This window comes from Eptesicus fuscus, chromosome 9, assembly GCF_027574615.1.
Source record: "Eptesicus fuscus isolate TK198812 chromosome 9, DD_ASM_mEF_20220401, whole genome shotgun sequence".
NCBI lineage: Eukaryota > Metazoa > Chordata > Mammalia > Chiroptera > Vespertilionidae > Eptesicus > Eptesicus fuscus.
In genome coordinates, this window is record NC_072481.1 from 51303189 (window position 1) to 51330143 (window position 26955).

A 26955-nucleotide genomic window follows, 5' to 3' on the forward strand; every position below is an offset into this window, starting at 1 on the left:
ATGGCAACATAGAACTCTTCTCTAAAACATGTTTCCAGAGTTAACTATCTGAAGAGAAAAACAAGCAACACACAATTCTTATTCTTTTGATTTCAAAACTGTTTCCTTCTTAGAACAGAATTGTTATGTAACTATACCAAGAGATAAAATTGCATTAAAAAATACCATAATGTCCTCAAGATTTTTATCTCTACCTAAATTGACCCAGATAAAAATACCAAACCCTTGTCAACTATAAATAAGTAAAAAAGAACAACATTCAAATGTAAGGTCACGTCAAAAGTTCAGCTAATAAATATTCAATTTCTGATCATTTCTAGAATAATTCAAAATTCCTTTGTAATACAGCTAAAGTCTCAGAATCAGATAAAAGATAGCAATTTCTTTTAAAGCCAGAGGGGTATTCAAATTTTGGAATTATGCCATTATAACACTATTCTATATAATAAAAGGCTAATATGCAAATAGACCAAATGGCGTAATAACCGAACAACCAAACAACCGGTCACTATGATGTGCACTGACCACCACGGGGTGCATACAGAACGTGGCAGGCATCGGCCGTGGTGGGTGGTGGAGCAGGTAAGTGGGGGTGCCAGACCAAGGTGGGGCGCAGGTCACTGTCATTGGGGCTAGCCTCTGATAGTTACTGAAAATTCTTTGCTCCCACGAGCCGCGGTCCTGCCCAGTGTTCACACCTGCTGCCGGTGCCAGCCCTGCTTGTACCCACTGCCATTGCTGGAACTGCCCCTCGCACCTGCTGCCAGTGCCTGGTGCCAGCCCTGATTGCTCAGCACCATTAGCAGGTGCAAGCGGCGGCTGCTGGCCCCGATCACCCCTCAGGAGCAGAGAGAGGTAGAGAAGCCCTGAGGGGTGATCGGGGCCAGCAGCTGCCTCTTGCACCCACTGCTGGTGATAGCCCCACTCACACATGCATCCAGTGCCAGAGCCGACACTTGCACCAGCTGATGGTGCCTGGCACCAGTCCCGATTGCTCAGCGCTGTCAGCGCATGCGAGCAGTGGCTCTAGGCCCTGATCCCCCTGAGGGCTTCTCCACCTCCTCCTGCTCCTAAGGGGTGATTGGGGCAGCAGCTGCCACTCACACCTGCTGCTGTTGCTGGCCCCAATTGCTACATGCCATCAGCGGGTGTGAGCAGGGCCGGCACTGTCAGCGTGTGGGAGTGGTGGCAGCAGGAGCGGGGCTGCCGACAGACAGGGGGCCAGGGACATGGTGGGAGTGGACAGGCGGGGGCACGGAGGATGAGCTGAGACCTGCCCCTGTGCCCACCGCAGCCTTGCAGCCCACAGTTACTTTCAGGGTGCACGAATTCGTGCACTGGACCCCTAGTATATTATAAGAAAGATATGGACTAAATATTTTGGGGTAATTGAAATGGAATAAATAATTGATTTAATTACTATGTACTATACTTCTTCAGCTCTTACTCTCCAACTAGACTGAATTTCAGAGCAATGTGTGTGTATTCATTTGTGTCCAATGTGCTTAATTCATCTCTATGCTTATTGTTAGTACTCAATAAATCTTTAAAATTTTTCTCTAGTCCTGCATTCATTCTAATTTTCACCCCTTTATATGGAAAGCAGGGGTAGGAACAGAAAACAAAGAAAATGATCATAATAAAGAGAAAGGAGCAGTTGTATTTTGGGTTCCTAAGGAGCAACACAGAAACACACCCTGTTGCTGTTACATAGGCTTTTGACCTTTTCTTTTTCCTTCATTACAAAAGACAGGTTTCCTTTTCTCTCCTTTCCTTTCTTTATTTTCTTTTATTTTTTTCAACTGTTCACCTACACAATCCGCACAGCTCCCCACAATTCCACTCTGTCTTTTTACTCTTCTAATGAGTATGTCGGTCATGTCTGTGGGATACAAGTCCACATTGCTTCCTATTTCCCAGTAACCTTGGCCTATTGCCATCGGAGACCAAATTCTTGAGTTTCTAACTTTCTAGCAAAGTACACCTGCTGTCCTGCACTCCACAGGAGCTACTGTTTGTTCTGATTCTGTGTCATTATTTATTGCCTGCAGTGTGAGCTGTGCTCCCTCAAGGAAAAAAAGGTTTGGCTTATGTTTTCCTCCCAATCAATGCACAATAAATACTACTGACGGCTGAGTGATGAGAGGAGGCTGAAGCCTGAGGGTCAAGGGCCTGTGTATGTGTTTCAGAAGAGGACCCATTCACAGAGAGGGAGGAGGGACACACAATCATAATTGGAAATTGTGTAACATGAGTATAGTTTCATCCTCCTAGCTCATCTCACAGTCCATTGCTATTATCTGAAGTCTGAATCCATATAAGTTGGAAACAAGACTTCAATGTATGTCATGATTAAAAAAAAAAAGATTCTTGAGTTTGGAGGAAGGTTGGATTGGACTATTATGTGAAATCAAACTGAAGTCAATTATAATTAAATTTCCCAAAGTGCCTTTTTTTGGGTCATATTCCTTTCAGTTTCTTTTCTATGACAAATTAAACTAAAATCATCATTTCTTTTGAGGTTGAACAGATATTGAATCCAGCCTATCTTTGGCATCACCAAACCTGTAAGTAAGACTCTGCTACATTTCCAGCAATACTCCAAATCTCAATGCAATAAGCTCCTATCCACGTGACGAGGCAGACAGCTCACTGTTTTCAGAGATAGCACACTCCAATTACTTCTGGCAGGGGTTTTGATAGATAATCAGAGCTGCTGCTACTGCACTACGTCAGCTCTGGATTCTAAGGTTCCAAACACTCTTTTGGTCTCTTGACCATTATGTCTGACTCATAATTATGTGCTCATTTCCACCAAAATAGCAACAACCAAAGTGTTATGATTCACATGTTTATGTTCTGCTAAAATTCACATGTCAAAATCTTAACCCCCGATGTGATGGTATTAGGAGATGGAGCCTTTGGGAGGTAATTAAGTCCCGAGAGTGGAGCCTTCATGAATGGGATCAATGCCCCTTTTAGAAGAGGCAAGACAGAGCTTGCATCCTCTCCCTCCCTCCCCCTCTCTGTCTCTGCATGTGCACATATAACAAGAAAGGTGGCCTCCTATAAACCAGGAAGAGAGATATCACCAGAATCTGACTGTGCTGACACCTTGATCTTGAACTTCGAGCTTCCAGAACTGTGAGAAGTAAATGTTTGTTGTTTATAAGCTAACTAGAGGCCTGGTGCATGAAATTCGTGCATGGGTATGGTCCCTAGGCCTGGCCTGAGATCAGGGACATCTTCCCCAGCTGGCCCAGCCCCCACCACAGGTCACCCTCTTTGTGTATGGGGTGACTCATGAGGCGGAGCCTTGGCTTGGTGCTGCCTGCATCCCCCACCACCCACCCCTGGTTCCCAGTTCTCCATCAGGCGATTGGATCCTGCCGGCTGGGGAAAAGGACTGAGAGGTGGTCATAGTGACTGGTCAGTGGTCATTCTGCAGTTAGGGTCAATTTGCATATTACCCTTTTATTACATAGGATTAGCCTATGGTATTCTGATATAGGGGCATAAGCTGACTGACAGATCAGGGTTTCCCTCCTTTCTAGCCATGCTCTCTCAAACATGCTCTTTTCAAAAAGAGATATCTCAGAGTTCCTAGGATTCACAGTCGGTCCACAGTGAAATGTCTAGTTCTACTACTGACATGCACCACGATCCTTCCCAAGGTGGGGGGGAGAGGGGAGGAGAAAATGTCAGGCACAACCTTTTACTACCCAGAATAACCACGTTTGTTCCCAGAGTAGTTCCACACGAAGCTTACCCAACATTATCAGGTTTCTTTTCTCAATGGCGATTGTCTTTCAGGAACCTTAACTGACTTTCTACTCTAATCTTCTTTAAAGGCACAGGCCATGAAAATATGCTTATCCAAACCTCTGCCAATTGGGACTAAATTCAGATTCTTTTCCACAGCACTATGGGTCCCCTATAGATCCAGGAATATGACTAGACATCTACTTCAGAGTCTCTAAACATTTCAAGATACACAAAGGGCCTTTGAAGGCATGGTGGAGTATTTTCTAACATAGTGTTATCTCTGACTCATGTACTTATTACTTCATTGATTCATAGAATAGCAGTTTACTGAATATCTAATAGGTGTCAGGCACTGCTCTAGACCAAGATTGGGGCTTATCTGGCCCTCAGGCTGTATAAGGCCTGCACATTCATTGGGTCTGGCCCTGCTAAGGCATTAGGGGTGAGTTAATTAAATGCCTGACCAAATATAGCAGGCTAATTTTTAAGCTGATAATTTGGTATGGCCCTCGAATGATGTTATAAATATCCAAATGGCCCTTGGCAGAAAAAAATGTTCACCACCCCTGCAGTCTGGACCAAGAGTTGAAAACTTTTTCTGGGGTTTTGTTTGTTTCAATGCCTGTTTAAAGTTTCTTTCTAAAATGTGTTTTCATTAGAAATGTTGAATTGGCTTCAATGCTTCTTTGATTATCCTTATCGTATATTGCTTAACAGTTGTACCAATGAACACTAAATGTAGCTTAATGGCATGTAAGAGAAGAATGCATATCTCTCTTCCTGTGCTTATTTGCAAGGTCTCCCGCTTGCAGATGGAAGGTATGAATTGTCACCTGAGGTCTGTGGGGGGAAATGATTATGCAGGCACAAGGCAGGCCATTCCCTGTGGCTGAACAGTGTGTAGCACCAAGGACAGGGACTGTCTTTCCTTTGGATTTCTCTCCCCCCACCCCCACCCCACCTCAGGGTTGAGACTCAGCAGTATGTCACGGTAGTAATGTTTTCAGCATTCTGAGTACAGCTCCTATGTGAATGTTAGTTGATATTTTCACTGATGTTAAGGAGAAAGACAAACATAAACAGTGAAGTCGTATGTCGGAACTTCTTTCATCTGTCAAGAATGTAAGCGGATGCTGAATTAGATAATAGTTTTGAAGACAAAAACATTTCAGTTTCTTGTGCTATTTGCAGTATAACAGCTATAGGAAAGACATACTTTTAAGTTTAATCTGTATTTTCAACATTTTCTTAAATCTATAAATCAATAAAATAGTAAATTCAGCCCTTACAAAAAGGAAAACCTTTTCTGCAAAGGGCCTGATAGTTAATATTTTTATTTATTTATTTATTTTGCTTTGCAGGATATAAAGGCTCTATTCAAACCATTCACTTCTGCTTATTGTAGCACACAAAAAACAGCCATAGTAAACATGTAAGCTAATGGGAATGGCTGTGTTCAATAACACACAAGGCAGGATAGCAAATGTTTATGTGGGAAGGTTGGAAATACCATTCCATTAGGATAGTTCTCTAGTTTATCCCATACTGGTATTTCCTTCTCTGAGCCAGTACTAAGCTTAGCTCTTAGTTGTATATCTAGTCATTCGCTCCACAAGCATCCCCCTTAGTATTTACTGTGTGCAGGACACCATGTCTTATGGGCAAGTATAATTATATGAGCAACATTTTCTGCTGTTAAGAAGATCACACCATACTTGCAGGGGAAAATTGTGTACCATTAGCATCCTCTGGATCTTGGAGTTCTGAAGATATTTTAACCTGTTAAATTAGGAAGCATTTCCTCTGGATCTGGGAGTTCTGAAGATATTTTAACCTGTTAAATTAGGAAGCATTTCCCAAGGCTGACTCCACATTTCTCAAAGTAGCCTTAAGCAGGAGCACATTACATGGGTGAAGGAAAATGAAACATACTAATACAGCAGTCTTCTTTGAGTGGATGGGTCCATACAGAAAGATGTAAACAGAAAACCACTATTCTGTCTTTTAGGACAGTGTTTTAGCTCAGCCAGCAGTTGCTGTGACAGATACTGAGAATCTTGTGCTCCGGAAGCCTGAACATTCGAATCCCAGATTCTCAGTTACCATCACGGGGCTAGATTCTACCAGGATCATAGGGCTAATCATATGTGGCTTCTGTCCGCAAGGAGCTTTTGGGAAGAAAACAGTTACAAATGAAACAGATTGCTTCACTTCATGAAAGCTCCTTCATCCTGGGGTATGCCTGTTAATCATTACAGTCATCTTTAGATACATGGCATATTGCTAAACTTAAGTATTTAGAAAAGGAAGAGTTTTAAATACCTCGACACGTATTCCATGAGAAGCTACTTCGAGGCGAACACTTCTGGGCACATAGGGTTACAGAATTAAACAATTTAAACAAGTGACTGTTTCTGGCATCAGAGGGCTCATTATTGAGTGGGAGACACAATCATGGGAATCGACAATTATAGCACATAGTGATAGGTGCTGTTCCACAGTATTAATGGTTGCTATGGAAGCACAGGGGATTTGAGTGTGGACTGAAGCTGTTAGAGCAGACGTCGGGAGAAATGAAACTTGTGTTGGTCTCTGAGGATGTTAGTAGGATTTCAAATAAGAGAGGGGATGCTGAGGCAATTTTGAGTTGGAAGGAAAACATTCAAAAAGCAATGAGGCAGGGATAAGCATGCCTCTTGGTGTGGTATCCAGGTGTATTGGGACAAGTGGGAGCCCTGGTGTGAATGGAGCAGGATGTACCAGTTTGAATGTGTTTATCAAATGGTAAGAGGGAATGACTAGGTTATTCCATAGAAAATAACGGAAGAACAGTAGAGCTTTAGGAACATTGGGCTGGTGTAATTATGAATGATGGGTTAGAAATGGTAAAGACTGGAGTGAGAGAAAACAACTGAGCATCCTTGTGAGAATCACAAGCCTAGATGACTGAGGTGGTGATGGGAACGGAGAGGAGGGCAGAAGCTGAGAGACAGTTCAAAAGCGGAAATGACAGGATGCAATGACAGCCTGAATACCAGGTTCGAATGAGAGGGAAGCGGAAAAGACAGTCTGGGAGAATGGTGAAAGCAGTGACAGAATCAACACAGACCTTACAAACTGACAAGCAGAGGATCAAAGTGACACACCACTAGAGGCACACGTCTGAAAGCTCTTCATCAGAGATACTAAGCTGAAAGGAAAGTTTCCTCTAGGTTTTTCTTGCATAGGAGTACATGATCATGATGAACTTTACAAAAAAAAAAAAAAAAAAAAAGGTCCTCTAAGGCAATAGCCAATGTGACCTCATATGTCAAGCCAAATTAAGGCCCGCAGAGTAAGTAAGAGTCAACTCTGATGTCTGTACAGTTCAAAACTGCAAATAGACATTGCATTCTCTTGCATTCTCCTTGTGAAGTTTCATCCAGGTCACCTGTAAACTATAATAAAACATCAAATAACAATCCATTGTAGGCCTTGAATAGAGATGTGTTGAACTGGACTGAGGATACGGGGTTAACAACAAGGCAGTGGGGAGTAGGTCTAACTTTTTAACACCGCCCATCATGTAAGCAGAGTGGAGGAAGAACAGCTTTAAAAAGCCACAAAGCCAAGGCCCAGTTAGGTGAAATGCGATGGCCTCTTTGAAAAAGCAAGTGCTAAATGCATTGCAATGAGTACCTGGAGAATTTCAATCAGGAAAGGCCATCCTATCTGGAATTTATTTCCTTCTCTATTTAAATGTTTGGCTTTGTCTGGGTGGTCCTGATTGCAAACATGTTATGAACATACATACAGGGTTATTAAATAACTGGGAATCTACATATTTGTCAACTCAAAGTGGAAAGAACCTGTCATTCTTTGGGCTCTGTGGTCACATTTGATACATGGAGATAAAAGCATCACAAAAATGATTCAGAAACATGATACAGAGGGAATGGATTTTCATTACTTAACCAATAAACAGAAATTATCTGTTTTCCTTGATGCAGGCCACTGTTTTTTATATGATCAGAAAACAGATTTTGTATTGCTTATTATGTATTTATTCACAATAACATAAGTTGTTGTTGTTTTTTTATATGTGAATATTATATGAAATTCAATTTCTGAGTCCATAAATAATATTTTATTGGGATAAATCACATTAATTTATATAGTGTCTGGGGCTACAATGGCAGAGCTGAGTAGTGGCAGCAGAGACCTGTTCCACAAAGCATAAGTTTTTACTATCTGACCTTTTTAAAAAAATTGCCAGCCTCTGACCTCGAGCATTGCAATTTACAAGGCTGTTTGATATGCATCTTTGGTCATGCTAATTAGCATTTGATTTATAGTTGTTCATAGTATTTTCTTACAATCCTTTGTACATCTCTAGTGTCAATTGTTACTTCATTACTTTCATTTCTGATTTTATTTATTTGGTTCCTATCTCTTTTTTTCTTTTTTTTGCATTCTGATTTTATTTTTTAATTGTTTTTTTTTCTTTATTGATTAAGGTATTCCATATGTGTCCTTATCGCCCCATTGCCCCCTCACCCCCCTTGGTGTCTGTGTCCATTGGTTAGGCTCATATGCATGCATACAAGTCCTTTGATTGATCTCTCCCCCTTAACCCCAACCTCCCCTACCTTCCCTCTAAGGTTTGATGGTCTGATCGATGCTTCTCTGTTTCTGGATCTGTTTTTGTTCATCAGTTTATGTTGCTCATTATATTCCATAAATGAGTGAGATCATGTGATATTTATCTTTCTCTCACTGGCTTATTTCGTGTTGTTGTTGTTTTTACCTGCAAAAAGTACTCTGTGCACCTGGCAGTGACAAGGTGTTGGGAATTTTCTTTGTAATAGGAAAATGAAATAGATCTTATACAATTCTGAGTCAGACCCTATTGTTTTCTAAAGGCAAATACCATTAACTTCTATCAATGTTTCCTTCTCAAGAGTTAGAAAGAGGAAATTATACACTGTGAGAGAAAAAACACACACATTTATTTCTCAATGGTTGATCAAGCCTAGAATTTGTTACAGAGAGAATCTTTCTGGAAGAGGCCAGTGTTTTTATGAGCTGGAGATAATGGAGAGAAAAGCAGAGCTGCATGCAAAATAAATGGCAAATGTCATTTTGAGTTGGTGGCTCTCACATGCTGGTACTTGGTGTGATTCTCTATTCTGTCTCTGGCAATATATAAAGCTGGGTCGATCTTTTAGTATTTGTCTTGGGTTTATGGCTGCAGTAGAATTGGTGTTATAAACCAATTGCATCAAATGTACTAATATACAGTTTTCTCTACAGAGTGGGTTGAAAAAAATTTGGTTCCAAGTCCCATTCTTAATATGCTTAATTATTCTGACAAATTGTTTTAGAATTTTATGTGTATGTCCCTTTAGATCCATAGCACTCTCACTGCAATGTAAGTATGGCATTTAAACCAGGAAATTTCCAATTAGTCTATATCCTTGCAGATAACTCGCCTTATTCTGCCTACATTATTTAGCTTTGAGTTCTTTCTGAGATCATAGATTCTTTTAAAATTAATTGCATAAAAATGCCAAGCACAGGGCCTAGCATATGGCAGGCACTTAATAAATGTTTGTTGAGTAAATAAATGAGTTTACTTCAGTCTTGGATTTTGGCCTATCTTTTTATAATGTTATCCAAATAAACTGGCTTGTGTTGGAGTGAAGCCAACTCTATGGATATTGGAATTTGCTTCATAAACTTGTCTTGATTCATGTTTTAAAAATTTGGATTGAAAGTTAGGAGAAATTTATATCTAGATCTTCATTAACTGTTAATTACTTAACTTGTTTTCTTCTGGGCAGGATAAGACATGGGCATAAGGTCATACAACTTGAGAGTAAATACTGGCTCCCACGATTACTATTACTATAACAGAGCTTTGTTATCACTGAAATGTTGTCTTTAGATTTTAGGCAATAATATTTATCACTTATCTACTGCTGCACAAGAAACACCCAAACTCCCAAACTTAGTGGCTTATTTGTTTTTACTCATAAGTTTATAGAACAGCTGGGCAGTTCTGCTGATTTAGGACAGGATTGGCTGGTCTCAGTGAGGCTTCACTATAGTCTTTGCCTTGTAGCTAGTTAGCTGCCAGCTAGGGCAATGAAGCTAACTGGGTCATGCAATCTCATCAACATTTTCTCTTGGTATGGCAGAAGTTCAAGCTAGTCTTCTTTTTTTTAAATATATTTTTATTGATTTCAGAGAGGAAAGGAGGAGAGAGAGAAACATCAATGACAAGAATCATTGATCAGCTGCCTCCTGCACACCCCCTATTGGGGATCAAGCCAACAACCAGGGCTGGTGCCCTGACAGGGAATTGAAACCTGACCTCCTGGTTCATAGGTCTACACTCAACCACTGAGCCACACTGGCTGGGCTGCCCTCAGTCTTCTTGAAACCAAAATTAGGAAGTAGCAAAATGTTGCCTCTGCCACATTCTATTGTTCAAAGCAAGTCACAAGAATAGCTAAAATTCAAAGGTTGGGAAAATAGATTCTATTTTTAAAAGATATATATTTTTATTGATTTAAGAGAGGAAGGGAGAAAGAGAGTGAGTGATAGAAACATCAATGATGAGAGAGAATTACTGATTGGCTGCCTCATGCATGCCCCTCACTGGGGATCAAGTCCACAACAGGGCATGTGCTCTGATGGGTAATCAAATCATAATGTCCTGGTTCATGGATCAACGCTCACCCACTGGGCCACACCAGCCAGGCTAGAGTCTATCTTTTAATGTGAATAATTGTAAACTCACATTGCAAAAGGTTAAGGACAGAAGGGACAGTAGAGAACTATGATCATTTTTCAATCAACCACAACCTAAGAAGCTGTTCATAGTACCTGCATATATGCATTTAATAGAGTATTTATTGTTATTATTAACCTACAACCTGTGCTTTCTTGTTAGCCTTCTTTCTTTCACTCATACCTTATTCCTTTTATGTGTGCAAATCCATGGTATTAATAAAAAGAAAAGTATGATTGCTCAAGTAAAACTTTGTTTATCCCCCCTCTCAGGTCTCCAATCTAACTAAGAAGTAATTACAGAACAACCTATAGCCATAATGTTATAATTTTCCTGTAACTTTCTTTAATTCTCTAGTTTCTCAATCTTATAATTCACTGTTGAAGTCAAGTGAGGCATTAATGGCAGCATGGTTAAGCAATAGTCACAGAGTTAGAATTATGACTGACAACTCATATCTATATAATCTTGTACTAGATAATATTTTTATACTTCAGAGTTATAGAGTTGCTGAGATGTTTAAATACAAGTTTTATATATATTTGTGTATAGTATATAGTGACCCTAGTGTGTCTGTGTGTTTGTATATTACATTTAATTAATTAATTAACTAATTAATTAATTAATTTCAGTGAGAAATAAAATCATGAGTCTGGCTTCTTGGATAATTAGCAGACAGGGCAAAAATAGTGTTGTGTGGCTGGTTGACTGGGCCATCTTCATTTTCTCACACTGACACCAATCCTAATCTCTGACTATGCGTGACAAATTATTGACTTTTGAGTTAAAGCCAAATAGACAAAAAACCCATGAAAGTTAAACCTACATATTCTATTTTTAAAGAAAATCTAGGCATGTAATTAGAGTTTATTTTTCTTCATTTATACTACATTATTTTGTTTGGTTCTGTTGTCCCCGAAGTTCTATTTTTCTATTTTTATTTATTTTATTTTAATTTTTTAATCTTTATTGTTGAAAGTATTACATATGTCCCCATTTTCCCCACTTACCTCTCCCATCCTGCCCCATCCCCCCAACCCCAGGCTTTCACCACCCTATTGTCTGTGTCCATGGCTGATGCCATACATTATTACTCTCCACCACACTTCTGAGGAAAGCATGTTAGCCAAATCAGACCTGGTGATTAATTCCCTGCAGACACACAGAGCTGGATTTAGCAGCATTGCTAAGAAAGAAAGGAGAGACGGCAGAGGGGGGAAAACAGAAACAAAAGTTGTACCTCATTGTATTCAGAAAATTTGAATTATGTTGAAGTCACCCATGTATTTGTATATTAAATAAAGAACTGACTGATCTAGTGTCTTCTAAGTCAAGCAGACTCTTCTTGTCTTTTCCAACCTCCACCAATACTAATCTACCAGCAAGTAACTCTATGATTAACAACTCAAAGAGGCCTCTATACTGCTTTGGAATTGCTTATGAGGAGTGTCTAATAAAAACAGTAGAAATGATACCAACTATTATTTATAGAAGCACTTCTTTATATGTCTGATACTCACTCTTCTAGGTGCACTACTTATATTATCCTTGTTTCTAACAACAGTCTTCAAAATAAATATTATTCTATATTTTAAATAGAGGACAGATTCAAAGTTGACCAGCTTATAAGAGAAGGACATGGATTCAAATACAGTTTTGTCTCATCCCAGACTTTATGCTTTTATTGTAAAAAATACTTGAACACAGGCGTTGTTTCTCTTCATTACTTTCACTTGAAATATATTCATTCTTTATATTTCCCAGAACATTCACTCATGTGTGTTGTCCTCTTGTTAGCACTCTCCTTAGTTTCTGTATCTCTCTTTCAATAATGGGACCCAATTAAACCTAGCCCTCTACTTATCCCATAGTAAATAGTTTTATAACCTTATGTTTCCCACATGGAACGTCCTTTTAATATTCTTAAACATGCCACTGCAATTTCCCCTCATTGACACAGCTTTAATTAACATCCCTTTAAACAGTAAAGCAAGATCCATGAAATAGATATTGAGTTAGTGTTAATCATTCACAATTGGGCACTCATATAATTAGAACACTACTGAAAGATATAATCTAGTTCTCTCATTTCTTTTCTAGATAAGTCAATAGGAAGAACATTTTTAAAAGTCAGATAAGTTTGGAATCTCCTTGATGTTCTAAATATATTACTGTCAGAGAAAACACACATTAAATAAGACTGACAGGAAATATTTTTCTAAGTTTTATGATCCTGGATAATATCCCAAGTTTTCACATGACATGAAGTACATTTATAAAAAAAAAATCTGAACTTATATTTTTCAGTTTCTACAGTTTAGTTTTTTTTCCTTTTTCATCCAAACCTGTATATAGTCAAAATATGTATTTTTAAAAGTTATCTGGAAAATCATAAGTATATGCGTTTGAAAAAAAATGCTTTCTTTACATAAAATGAATATGGATGATACAAATAACTCAGAGGTTAGACATCATGGATAAAATATTAATGTTCTATCTGTGACAAAGCTGAATTGTATCTTAATTGTTTTTAAATATAACCACATTAAAAAGCACAAAATTCTATGTACTTTGGGAGCAATGTATTCTTGGGAATTAATTATAACACTGAGCGAACCCTTTCTTCAGAAAAAGTTAATTTATACATATATACAAAACCATTAGGAGAAATCATTATTAATGCTAACTAAAGGACTCCTAGTTTTGATGAAAGTAAAATCATTGATATGTAAGGATCTCAGAATCCTACTGGAAAGTATTTAGGTAATAACAAAAGGTTATATTTAGCTTACTGATGAGCTAAATGGGAAATATAAATGCATATTGTGAGTCTTTAAAAGTGAGTGTGAAGTGTTTTGTTTCATTCAGAGTAGTCTTGAACTCCAGTCTGTTAAACATCTTCATAAATGATCTGAAGTTAGTTTTTAATGACATTAATTAAATTCTCAGATGAGAGAGGATATCAAGTGATGAGATATCATATAATAGTACAAAAAGCCTAGAAAAAAGTGGCATGAAATTAATCAAATGAGATTTAATCTTGAATTGCAAAGGCCAGTATTTGATTAAAAAATAGATCCAATAAAAGTTGAAGTAAAATTAAAAATTGGTTTCAATAAAGAGATTCTAATAGTTAATATAAAGTTGATTTGATATTCTGTAATGGGTTTTGAGAAAATGCAAGCTGTTTTTAAAATAGAAATGAATATGAAATCCTCATAGGAATCATCACCTAAAAATACCCGTGGCTGTCTGGCCACATTGAGAAAGTTGAAATGTCATGGACAACTTGTGTTGTAACAGAACCTTTATGACCATTAGACACCTTCCAGCAGAAGGAACCCAGGACCCCACAAGGAATCTTTGGGAAGAGGATTGAAAAAGAAGTACAGCTGGAGGAAAAGGCATCAGATTTGTTAAGACAACTTTCTACAAACTCTTCAAAGGTAACAAACTTTTCTAAAGAAGTAGTAAAAATTAAAATAATGGGAAAAAAATCAAGATAGACAAAAAATCAAGATAGACAAAATTCATAGAGAGATTCAATTTTGATTGTGATAAAATAGGCTGCTTCTTCATTAGCAGAGCTGAACACATCACTTGTAAATATTAAAGGGGATTTTATTTTAATGAAGGCATTTAAACTCTTCTACATAATAGAGCCTTCATCCTTATTTATGCAAATATTCAAGTATGTATTGGGAGTAAACATATTCACAGAGGGTTCTTCAAAGTGCTGCTTTTGCAATAGTTTTTAGACCCTTCATATTGTTATTCTTTGAAGGAGATACTGAAACTACAGTTACATAATTACAGCTTTACAAAATAAGTGCTTTCTTTTGAGGGTCTTAGTGGCGATTTCTTCTTACTAGTATTAGAATAATGGCAACAGAACATAACTGCAGGTGATGATGTAAAATAGATACCAAACAAGAATGTAATAAGGCTTTTCCATTTTTAGCAAATGTGATTATATGCATAATCTCTAGAGCGGGTTTCACCTTTTCTGTAAATATAATTCCTGAAGGAGCTCACTTTATGGAAGGACTATAGAAGTGTGCTTTTTTTTAGTTTCTCTTTCATACGTTACTTAAGTGAAGCAGGAAATATTGCACATCAACATCTGTGGATTATGTTCAACTACAGCAAACATGTTTAAAGTTTTACTACCATAAAAACTCCAAAATGTTCAAAAGTACAATGTCATTAGATTATGTTAAACATCAGTATTTTTATATGTTCCGAAGTAATTTTTTATTTTATCTACATAATTAAAAATAATACAATGATTTTTATTAAGTAGATTAACTCTTCAATGGTGTCCATTCAAAAGACTGAATTCCTTTTCATTGACAGTAATAAGTTTCTGTGGCTTTTCAGATATGAAAAAAGAGGCTTTAACTATTCTGTTTCGCCACTGTTCTATTGAAAAATTAGTGATCTGGTATGCCTAATTTAATTTTTACTTTAAACATGTAGACCTCACTCTACTAAAAGTAGGATATGATACTCACAATTATCACCACCTTAAAAATTCCAGTGGCTGATTGACCACATTCGCCACGTGAAATGAGATACATATGTTTGTGCTACAATAAAACCTCTCTGGTGACTTACATGTCAATTGGGCTAAGTCACAGTGCACAGATATTTGGCCAAACATTGTTCTGTATGTTTCAATTAGGCTGTTTTGGATTGGGATTAACACTTAAACTGGCGGACTTTGAATAAAGCAGTTTGCTTCTACAATGTGGATGAATCTCCCCCAATCAGCTGAAGGTCTGAATGCAATAAAAGATTGACCTTCCAGCAGCAAGAGGGATTCTGCCAGCAGAGGGCCTTTAGACTTGAACTACAACATAAACTTTCCCCTGGGTCTCCAGCCTGCTGGTCTACCCTGCAGATTTGGGATTTTCAGTTCCTTAAAATAAATGAGCCAATTCCTTAAAATGAATCTCTTTTTCTATAGTACAGTTGACCACTGAACAATGTGAGGGGGTATTTAGGGGTGCTGACCACTCATACAGTTGAAGATCCATGTATAACTTAAGTCAGCCCTCTACTCATACTTGGAAAATTCCCAGATGAGCGAACCCGCATAGTTCAAACTGCATGTTCAAGGGTCAACTGTACATACATTCTGTTAATTCTGTTTCTCTGAGGAACCCTTGACAGTACAAACAAAATGCATGACCATAAGGTACCCACTCAACAGAAGGAACAGGGGCTACATGAGAAATCCTTGGCAAAGAGTATTGTATGAAATATAAATGTTGTTTCAGTTTCTGTATAAAAATATAAATTACAAATACACATTTAAATTTAAACCCTTATTTTGAGGGAAAAAAAAAATGAGGCCCTTATGGGAAAAAGGGTATGGCCACTTTCTATAATTCCAGTATTCAAGAATTAGCTTTTTAAAAGATATATCCAACATGGTGTCAAATCCCAAATTTGAGAGACTGAGACAGACAAGCACTTATTTGTATCTGGCAAAAATGATCCCCCCATTTACTCTATTTCACAGACACATTTGTGCATACCTTTGCCCCCTCTGGACAATATACTATCATGTGACTCAGTATAATGTGGTAGTTGTTAGCACCCATCCTGGACCCCACAAAGATGATGGAATGTCAGGTAACCTCTCAAACCACCAGGTTCCTCATCTATAGAATGAGAATACCAATACCTACTCCACAGGGCCAATATAAGGATAACATTGCAGTGCTCTTCACATAGAACATTGTAGGGTCTGATTCTTCCTTTTAGCCTCCTTAAGGAGTAATGGTGGTTTCTTACGTACATTCCAACACACCCCACACATCACCTAGTTCAGTGTTTTCTATGTGGTCAACTAGATAACAACTAAAGATAATAGCTACCAATTATTGTGTGTTTATGGTTTATTAAAGAAATTAGAATTCTCATAAATTCCTTCAAAGCAGGTACTATTTTCCCCATTTTTTTGGATGAGGAAGCTAGTGCTCTGAGAGTAGTAGCTCTGAATATCACACACAGCTTCTCTACAGTAGAGTCAGCATTTAATTTAGGTCTAAATCAAAACTGCTCGCTGTGCTTTGCAGCGTGCTGTCACTATCTATTAGATGATGGGTAATAGGCATTTGTTAGTTCCCAAATCGCATGGGAAGTTGCCATTGATCACAATATTCTGTCCTTTTATTTCCTCTTTATGCGCTTGATGATATGGTTCTGTCTTACTTTGAGAGCTAGAAGTCTGGCTGTTTTGGCTTGTTAGACAGTGTAACAGAATAAAAAAGAAAGTTATGAAAGCATCTTCCTGTTGATTCTTTTGAAGGAAAAACATACTATCTATTGAGCTTAATTTTTAGATTTATCATGCTTGGACAGGATATAAACTTGTCATGGACAGCATCTATCTTTCAATGCCTCTTTCCAGGAGGCTAAAGATAAGTATTATATATGATTTGAAGATTCTTACAGACCCCCATGTCTGTGATCTTAACAAAATAAGAAATTTCTCTAAAATGTTTGAAAATGTTCTCCATTATGCCTAACAAATATCATACTAATATACACTGGAGAGATGTTTCCATGTACATTGTTAAACATGTGTTTCAACTTTTCATGAAGCATTTTTCTGCATGCATTTTAGTTATAATAGTATTAGGGATTTCATGTAAAAAGAAACCTTGAAAACATTAGTCTAAATATTAGTTCTAGGATAGAGTGATTTCCTCCATTATGAAACACTTTTCAAATTCCAGGGAGCAAAACATTTGATTTTAAAGATGTGCCTCACAATGCTATCATTAAATTACCATTGTTATTCCTTAACTCGGGAAACTCTGTTGTGAAGTCCATAGACTGATTTGTGTAACCAATAGATCTGCTACTCGCACATACTGAATTTTGTCACCAAGTTAACTATAAAATGACCCTCTTTGTGAAATAGAAGATTATAGCAATTTCCCAAATCCATGATACTATTGCTACTTTAAAAATGAGCTTCTTTAAGCAATATTTCTGCCTTTTTTATTTTTGTGAAATTATTTTACAATTTTCAGGGTAAGTAAGCATGGCATTGCCTCACGTGTCACATCAGGTACATCCAAATGGCAAATGCATGTCAGTACAGTACCCAGGAGGGAACTCACTTTGATTAAAGAGGACATCCATGCCCAAGGAGAGCTGCTGTCATCAGTTCCCCAGCGCCCTCCCCTTTGCAGTGCAGGGGGCGGGAAGGACTTTTATGATTGCTTAGAAACACAGGCTCTCTAATCTTTGGAGGGAAATAGACATAGATATGGAAATAGAGCATTCAGAGCATTCAATGGAAAAGCAAACCAATAAAAGCAACAAAACTTACAACTTGTTTGAAGAACTTTAAATAAATCCATTTCCCATTAGAGTACAGAAATTGGGGGTATTGGCTCCAGTGCACTGAAATGGAAGTTAACAGGGTGATTTTAGTGGTTACATCCTGCCAGAGACAAGCCTACTAGGCAAGGGTTTGTCAAAGGCCAGTTTTGCATCCTTTACATGTTCTTAATGTTAAAAGGATTTCTCTTAGAGCAAAATTAAAGTCACATCCTGTTGTTACAAAGGACAGTGAATAAGGACCAGGACCAGAGGAACAATTGTAATAACTCTAAAGACAAAAAGGGAACAAAATAGTATCATTAGTGAGACCTAAAGCCAACTCCTCCAGAGCCAAGACTTTTGAATATAAATTTTAGTTCAGCATTTAAGAAATTTGAAATTGGCCTATTTTTTACACCTCATTGTTTTTCTAATTGAAAAGGCAAGCAAGACACATGAGATGCATTATCTATTAGGGACACGATCTTTCCATTAATTCAATATTTTAGTGAAACCTTAACATGTCTAATTGACAGGAAACATAAAGTTTAAAATCTGTGGATGTGATAGGCAGCACTTACTGTGCTGGGATATTGAATAGCTCTCTCCCTACATTTGCTTCAGTTTCTCTAGAAAGTCAGGCTATCTTTCTTTTAATTGAACCGGGGATGGAGTGAGGGGAGGATGTCAGACCTCTCCCACTGATGAGTGTCACATCCAATTGCCACTCTTACCAGAGGGAATGAAACTGGGTTAAGGGGACAGGTTCTGTATTTTTAAAAATTACCTGCCATGTATTTTTTTCCCCAAATGTCAGGTGGCAGCCTCTATTAGAGGTATACCATTAATCAAACTAATGAGAACCATGGATGTAACCATCCCTTAAGAAAATCATAATGCCTCAATGGGGAAAGGAGCAGAACGGAAGAATTTTATGAAGTAGACCTTTCTGCATAAACACTTGCGTTTGAGTCACTCCAGGGTGTGCAAATCAGGGCCTCCTGATCCCTACAACAGTTTAATGTTCTCTAAAGGAACACATTGTTTGACTGAATCAGGATCGATTTTACTTATGGTTACTAAGGAAAAAAAAATCACACTTGCTTTGAAACGATAAGGCATTTCAAAATTATTCTAAATGATCTCAATCTTATTGGTGATCCTTCAGGTTTTGGAAGAAGATGCTAAAGAGAGAGGAAGTATTTTTAGGGACATATGATCCTGTAATCAGTGGTAATGTGGGGGCTGTTCTTGATTTTTTTACATCTCTAAACTACTCTGAGTTATTCTGCCATACTGTTAAATGTAGACTAGCAAGAATGGCATGCAAATCAGAATTTTATGCCTGCAGGCCTGAAAAGAAATAAATTAAAAGTTCCTCATCAGAAAGAACAGTTCAGCCTAATAGAAGCAGCAGCAAAGAATTGGGAGATGCAAATAATGAGGAAAGTCAGAACTCTTACACATAGGGACTCGCCTTGGCTATGCCATGGACAGAGACTGTCCTGACCAGCTGTACTTCATGATGAATATCTTTGAACAGGCAGGACTGCCAGAGGTGAAAATCCATATATACTCAAGAAACTGCATTTCAATAAGAGTTTGCATTTGCAGAGATTATTTTCCTGTTTTCAAGATTTTGGAAATGTCTCTTTAAAAGTTTACTTAAAATTTGACTAGACTTAAACTAAAGTTGACCCGTCATTCTGAGGACAAGCTAAAGAGAGGTTTTTATTGAAGTTAAAAATAATATAAATAACTCTTTTCTTTTCAAACCAAGTAGTGGAGTCACTAAATATTTGTGGAAATTATTCTTAATACACAATGACTTACATAATATTAATTGCAGAGTGTTTAGTTATGACACATTTCCCGTGGTAATGCCTATATAACCTTATGGCCAGAAAAAAGTAGCCTATATTTGTCTTAATTTTTTCATAATGGATTATAGGTGTTTATATGTCTCTACAAAACAGATTCCATGCTATAGAAAATAATGTTGTACACATATAAACAGGCAGAAATAATCATCAGTTTATTAAATAGTTAAAATGTATTATACTTAGGAATCCAGAATGAAGAGGAAGAGAAAGTAAGAGAAAAGATAATGTCTCACCTAAGGAACTCCATAAAGACTTTGTTCTCTAACCCAGGAGAACAAAGTCTCCCACTTTCTTCACAAGTAGCACTATAGCTAAGTACCAAAACAAAGTGATAATGAATAATATATCTATTAAGCACTTACTCTGTGCTATGCCCTATTCAAAACACTTAAACATTGAACTCAATTTTCCCAACAATCTTATACATAGCTGATACTATTATCCCAATTTTTAAACAAATGAGAAAACTGAAGCACAAAGAAATTGTTTGACCCAATTCACACAGCAAAAAGACAGCAGAGCCAGATTCAAACCAGGTACAGATAGTTTGATCCCTGGGCCTGTGCTCTCATTCTCTCTGTTATGCACCTGGGAGCCTGAAATGTTCCTGTTTTCTCTGCTCTAAGCTTGGCCTTACAGTTTGGGTGAGTGAAAGACAAGCGACTCCTCTCAGCTAAACAAAAATGTATCTCATATTGCTTGTCTAACACCAAGTACCAAGAAGTATTATTAGTCACGCCTACCTAAAATAATAAGAGGGCTTAACTACTTGTATGTGATTATCTCCATTGGTCCTCAGAGCTTCAAACACACACACACACACACACACACACACACACACACACACACACACACACGTGTAGGTTATGGCATTTAAAAGATTGCCAACATGTTTTCTGGAGTATGTTTTCTGTGACAATAAAAGTGAGCAAAGAGTAAAGTTAGTCATTGGCCATTTCCTACCTTCTTTTCTACTTCATTGGCACCCTACAACACAGAGAAACTCAGCAATTCTATACATATTGCTCATAAGCTGTCCTCTCTTTTCTTTACCATCACACACATTCAACATCATTATCTTGTTAGACTACACTCTACTTTCAAAAATGAATTCTGTCTTCTTCTTTTCATATAACTAATTCTCTTCACTGATATCACCAAGCAAAACCTCTCATCCCTCACTATAAAATGTTTGACCCAAATCTACTGCAAATTCTGAATCAATAACACAAAGGATGGTAATATTTTACTACAACGGGGAATAAGGCCTCTTAAGACCTCATCACATCTCCTCTGGTGTGTTAATGTTGACTATTTAGACTATTACTGAAGATTTCTTCATTTTAGTGCAAAATAAACTCCTACACAGCCCTATTAGGAATATCCTCTGCCCTACCAATCAGAATTCCTGCTAAGTGAATCTGTATATATTAGTATCTACATGTTACTTTTCAATCTTCTTTTGGGGGGCAGAATGATGAGAAATTATTCCTAAATACTTGGGCTTTTGATTTTATAATATTTTTTTCATGTTAATATTGAGCAAAGAGAGCACTGAAGTACAAAAAATTTGGCATCATGTCATACATTCGGATGCTCTAATTAAACTATAGGGCATCTAGAGAATGTAATTTAGATGACTACCTCGGGGTGCCATAATTACCTATAAAGATCCCAACACTAGTTTTGGTAAATGTCCTCATTAAAGAATCCTTAAATGCTCAATCCTGAAGCACTGCAGGCTGAGATTTCCCTGCGAGCAAAGGGTATAGCTCAAAATCACTTTTTAATCAGAGTCTAGGAGAGGGTAGTCTCATGGACTATATAACATCAGGCTACCAGTATTTATCTACCCACCCCTGACGGTTTCAAGCTTAGTGTGTTTCCTGTGAGCCCCTCAAAGTGCTGAGCTGGGCTATTTGAGTAGAGAAGAGAGTTTTCCTAACAAATAGCTTTGGCTATCTACATGACAGCAAAGGAATATTTTGGCAGGAAACTACAGAACACAGCAGGAGACCAAGGTTTGAACAAAATGTTTTTATGCACTGTATTACCAGGGGAATTGGTTTACATGTTGACACTACCGCCCACACAGAAGCCCCAGTTTATTTCCTGACCAAATGAGTTTTTCCTCCTATTTTACAAATGCATCCTAAATCTATTTTTACATGATTTAATAAACGGTTTTGATAGCTTATGTTGAACTAAGATTTTTTAAAGCACTTCCAGCACAAGGTGAATTTCTTTTAAATAGTTTCTTTTAAATTAGTATTTTGCTGCATTTATACATAGCCTACTCTTTGTATCAGGAAATAAAAAAAAAAACCTGCAATGCCTATATTTCTCATTTCACTCAATACAGATTTATAGCTCCAACTCTGAGCAAGGGGCTTTGTTTGATCACAGTATGTTGATAATGTTTAGTAAAAGAAGTAAGATCTGTGTGCACATTTTAACACAAGGTAGATGAGAGAGATGCAGGTACAGTCATTTGGGAGCTGGTGGAGATTACTTTTGGTGAAAACAATCAACTAGGAGTAAGTTTTTTCTTTCTCTTATTTGGAGCCTATGCATGCCAGTCTCTACCACTCCCTATTCTTTATTCTACCCACTCCACTCATTTTGTTACCTACCTGGCCTTTTAGGCACTTGAGTTTGTGACTTCTATAGACAATGGGTCATTGTTGATTGTATTGTAATGGGGGTGGGGAGTTGTATAGGTATTTTCAGGACTATAATATATCTGCAATTTTCAGATTTGATTAGAAGAAGGACAATACTGGAAATAAATAAAACAGAAGTTTTCTGTCATATAAATGAGAGGCAAAAAAAGGTGTCATATTAATGCAGAAATGGCCACAAAAGAATTGGTATAAAAGTTATTCCAAAAATATAATCAAGAGGATTTTGATAACTGATTGGAGTAAAAAGGAGAAAAAAAAAGATTAGTTAAAGAATGACTGGTGCGCTTAATAGAAATGGGATAAACCAGAATATGATTATAGATCACAGATATTTCCATTTGGAACACAGTAGTAAATTTGGATTTTTAAATTTAAGGAAATCTCCAATTCTCATGAGTCATGGCAAAAATCAATGCTGACCTTCAGAAATATTTGCAGATCCTAATCAATGACAATATCCTGTGACAATGATGGAATTTATATCTATTCATGTCATCTCAGAGCTTGGCAAAGAGTATGTATGTCTTCATTTTTATTGAATTAAATTATAGATAATATGTATACATTTTTATCAATCTTTAGAGTGATATCATATTTTCACAGACCCTACTCATAATTTTTGAACAATTAAAAGATAATTTGTCATTTTCAAATCTACAGCATAATGAATTCTCAGTTACAACTCTGCTCTTGTTAATTATTCCATGTTGAAGTATAGGAATTTAATGTGACTTTGCTGAATGATGATTACAAGAATTCTGAGCTATGTTTAGAAGTCCATTAAAAGATACATGTTAAAATTTTCAGAGACAATTGTGTAGTGTATAATGGGGTAGAATTCCACCAAATTGTATCTTTGTCTTGAGATTTCCATGAGCATATTAGGGATTTGATTCATTCAAAGTAGCAAAAAAGAGGCAGAAATGAGAAGCTCCTGATAGAAAAAATTGAGGGCTAATGGGAGAGACATATCTTGATTTTCTTTGGTTCATTCTTCTGTGACTGTGAATTTACAGGGTTCCTGTTCACAACAGCCAGATCCAGAAAGGTTAAAGAGGCAGAAGAAGAAATTAGAGGAATAAAGAAGCTTTCTATTATCATAATCCAACTTTTTTTTTTTTTTTACAAAAAGTGCAAAAACTTTTCTATGCTTTTTTTGGGAGAGGATTACATTTATTAAGCAGTGCCCTTTGGTTGTTAGCATTGCTGAAATCAATGTAAATGTGCTTAATTCATAGCAAAATGGAGTAGTCATGAAATGTGCAAAATGAATTACTAAATGAGACAAGATTGGTGGTTTTCAGACCTCAGTTCAAAGGGCAGAGTAATTGCCAGCTGATATTGCTAATTCTGTATTGTGGTCCATTGGGAATTTGATTTTTACTGAAAATGCTTTCTTCAAATAGTTAATCTAATATTAAATCTCTTCACCTTTAGATATTTTGTTCATTCTGATTGGCCCTATTCCTTGTCAACCTGGAAAACTTTTATCCACTCATTAAAACCCATTACAAGTCCTGTATCTTTTTTAAAACTATCCATAACCCTTCCTTTAAAATTGATTGGGTATATTTTATATACCTCTATTTCATATACTTCTACTTAACATGCTGACTAGAATTTACTTCCCCTGTGAGCTGTAAATGTGAATTCTCATATTTCAGGCCCAATTTATAATTATCTCTATGTTCCTAGTATAGTACTAGTATATAGTAGGTTCTCAATAAATTCATGTTGAGTAAATGAATGAATAAATAAAAGTATATTTTATGTACCCCCAATATCTAATACAACCTCTGGTATTTAAAAAAGATTGAATAAAAATAGATTAATCTCAATACCATAAATCAGTTGGTCAGTCAGAAATTAATGTGAACCAAAAAGTTATAACAGCCAATGTCCCTTGAAGCCAAGACCCAAGCAATTTTGGGATATTACTACAAAACAAGGTCAGTTATATAAGTCTTTTGAGTTTACCCTTTTCTTGACCTATGAGTTTTGATGCTTGAATTTAAGCTCTTCCACACTTCTTATTGTTAAATACTCCCCAGCGAATATCACATTTAGGCATGTAGAGGTTCTATAAATCACTTTCATTGCCCAAAGTCCCTTTCTAAAAATGTAACTCTGTTGTATATTTCCCCATATGCAGTCTGTCAGGTCAAACTGCAACCCGTTTCGTTTTCTTTCAATAAACTCAAATCCCTGACCTGCCAAGTTCCTTGTAAGAAAATGTGGCAATTAGAAGGCAAAACAACTTTTATTCAATCGATATGTATTTGCTGACAAAAACATTTGTATGATCTCTGCTTTTCCCTGATGGATTTTGAAGAAATTTCATTTTTTTCCACTAGTGAGGTTATTTAGAAGACCCTTAATAATATATTTTTCTTTTAAAATAGAATAAATGAATCTGGGTGCTCCCTCAGTCCTAGGAGAAAAGCAGCTGATTTATGAAGTGGAAATAGCCAACCCAATTCTGGAGGAAGCTGCCAAAGTCATTTATCCTCTCGGAGAAATATAGAAAGCCCTTTAGAAGATATGTATATTGACATTTAGAAGATGCTGAAAAATAATTTTAAAAATGTTTAATATTGAGATTTAGAATGTATCAAGGATAATGTTTATTTTTTTGATTATGCTTAGTCATCCTTATGGTTTAGTAACCATAGCTTTGAATTATATATTTTAATAAAATCTTAAAATTGATAATGCTCTATTTAATTTACAGTATACTTTTCTTCAAGGTACTCAAAGTATTTGGAGGACACAGGTAGTATATGTTATCATGAAAAAAAATAATTTTAATAGATGATTAGGGTGGTGATAAGGTGAGTTAATTCTATTAGGATATGGCTGCATTCACAAAAATACATTCAAAGTGTCTCATATTGGAAATTTTATTCTTAAAGATATAATTATGGGCCTTCATGATTGCAGTAAGCAAATATCAGTGCATTCTAGTCTCCAGCTATACTGTGCAACCCTTCCACTTCTCCCAAAAATGCCTTTTTATAATTCTGTGTCTTAACATGCTGCATTTGCTATACTTGCTATACTTCTTATGCCCACCCTTATAAGCCCCTCAGGCTAAGAGTAAGGATGGAGTAGAAAAAGGCAGATATTTACAAAGTGTTCACCTTCATAGTAGTGAAATCAAAATAATGAGTAAAAAATAGTGCCTATTTTTAAGGAGGTATTGATCTAATAAAAAGACAGTAATCTACCCAATTAAGTGCCCTACCAAGTAATATATACATGAAGAGGCATCTACCTAATAAAAGAGTAACATGTTAATTGACCGTACCTTTGTGCCACCCACCAGCCAATCAGGAATGAGTATGCAAATGAACCCCCCAAAATGGTGGTTAATTTGCATACACAGGCACCCAGGGGCCAGGGCGAGATGGGATGCTTGCGTTGTCACCATGGTGACGGCACAAGCGTTCCGCACCACCCCAGTTGCTCTGGGCCTCTGGGCAGTGTGGGGAGGCAGAAAGGCAGCTCCAGGCCAGCGCAGAAGGGCCTCCCACATGCCAGCAGCCAGGGAAAGGAAGGCCCATTCTTGCATGAATCTTCATGCATCAGGCTTCTAGTTGGTTCATAAAGAGCCATTTATACAGTATTGAGTGATCTCCTATAAGGAAGCACATGGTCCCAGCTGGAACTGTTGTGTCATTAACAAACATGTATTCTCTGCCATGTGCCAGATACAATGCTTAGCAAGATTTAGTTTCTTGTTTAAAATAACTCACAGTCTAACACACGTCATATTATGGAAGCAGATAGGTTATGCACCTAACCGTTCTTGGCTGAAGCAGGGGAATATAAAGAAAGGTTTCAAAGTGGAAGTGAAACAATAGTGAGATAAATAGAATTCAAGACTTATTGCAAATATCATCCATCTATCCACCTGTTTACTCTTTTGTCCATTTTCATACTTATTATCTATCAGCCTGCTTTGGGGTCAATAGAGTTAGGTTTTCATTATTATTTCTGTATCTAAGATTTAGTTTCCTCATATGGAAATTGGAAGAGCAAATGAGAGTACAGGCAAGGCTTGTAAACAGGAAAGGGTAATTTTAATGGTGGTGGTTCATGATTCTTTAGCTCCAACTTCTGGGTGATTATAAAACTCCAATATTGTTTTTGAAAACAACAAAGAATCCATTGATGTGAAAAAGAACATGGGTATTTAAAAATACCTCATTTTAGAATTTTTAAAATACGGGGTTGAAAATGTGGTTCCAAAACCCTTTGTCATTTATATTCATGAGCCACAATTTTCTCACCTGAAAAATATTCTTACCCATAAACCTTCCTGGTTTTGTGAGAGGATATATATATAAATGCTTTATGAAGTGTTAAGCTTTGTAGACATGTGTGGTGCTGTTATTTATCTCTTGGCTATGATAAATTAATTATATCCAGCTTAGTTTCAACAAAATATTCTTTTCCCTTTATCTCAAATCTTCTATAAATTCCATGCTTTCCTATAATCTCT

At 37.0% G+C, this 26955-nt stretch overlaps 1 protein-coding gene and 1 long non-coding RNA gene across 2 annotated transcripts in view; one reads left to right on the top strand and one right to left on the bottom strand.

Moving 5' to 3' along the window:
- Nucleotides 1-26955, bottom strand: part of NEGR1 (neuronal growth regulator 1) — an 885056-nt gene that overhangs the window by 449323 nt on the left and 408778 nt on the right. The window lies entirely within an intron of this gene.
- LOC129150255 (uncharacterized) lies at nucleotides 13853-25013 on the top strand. Its single transcript, XR_008556986.1, has 3 exons — nucleotides 13853-13986; nucleotides 22828-22965; nucleotides 24854-25013. It is a non-coding gene; the product is annotated as an uncharacterized LOC129150255 (long non-coding RNA).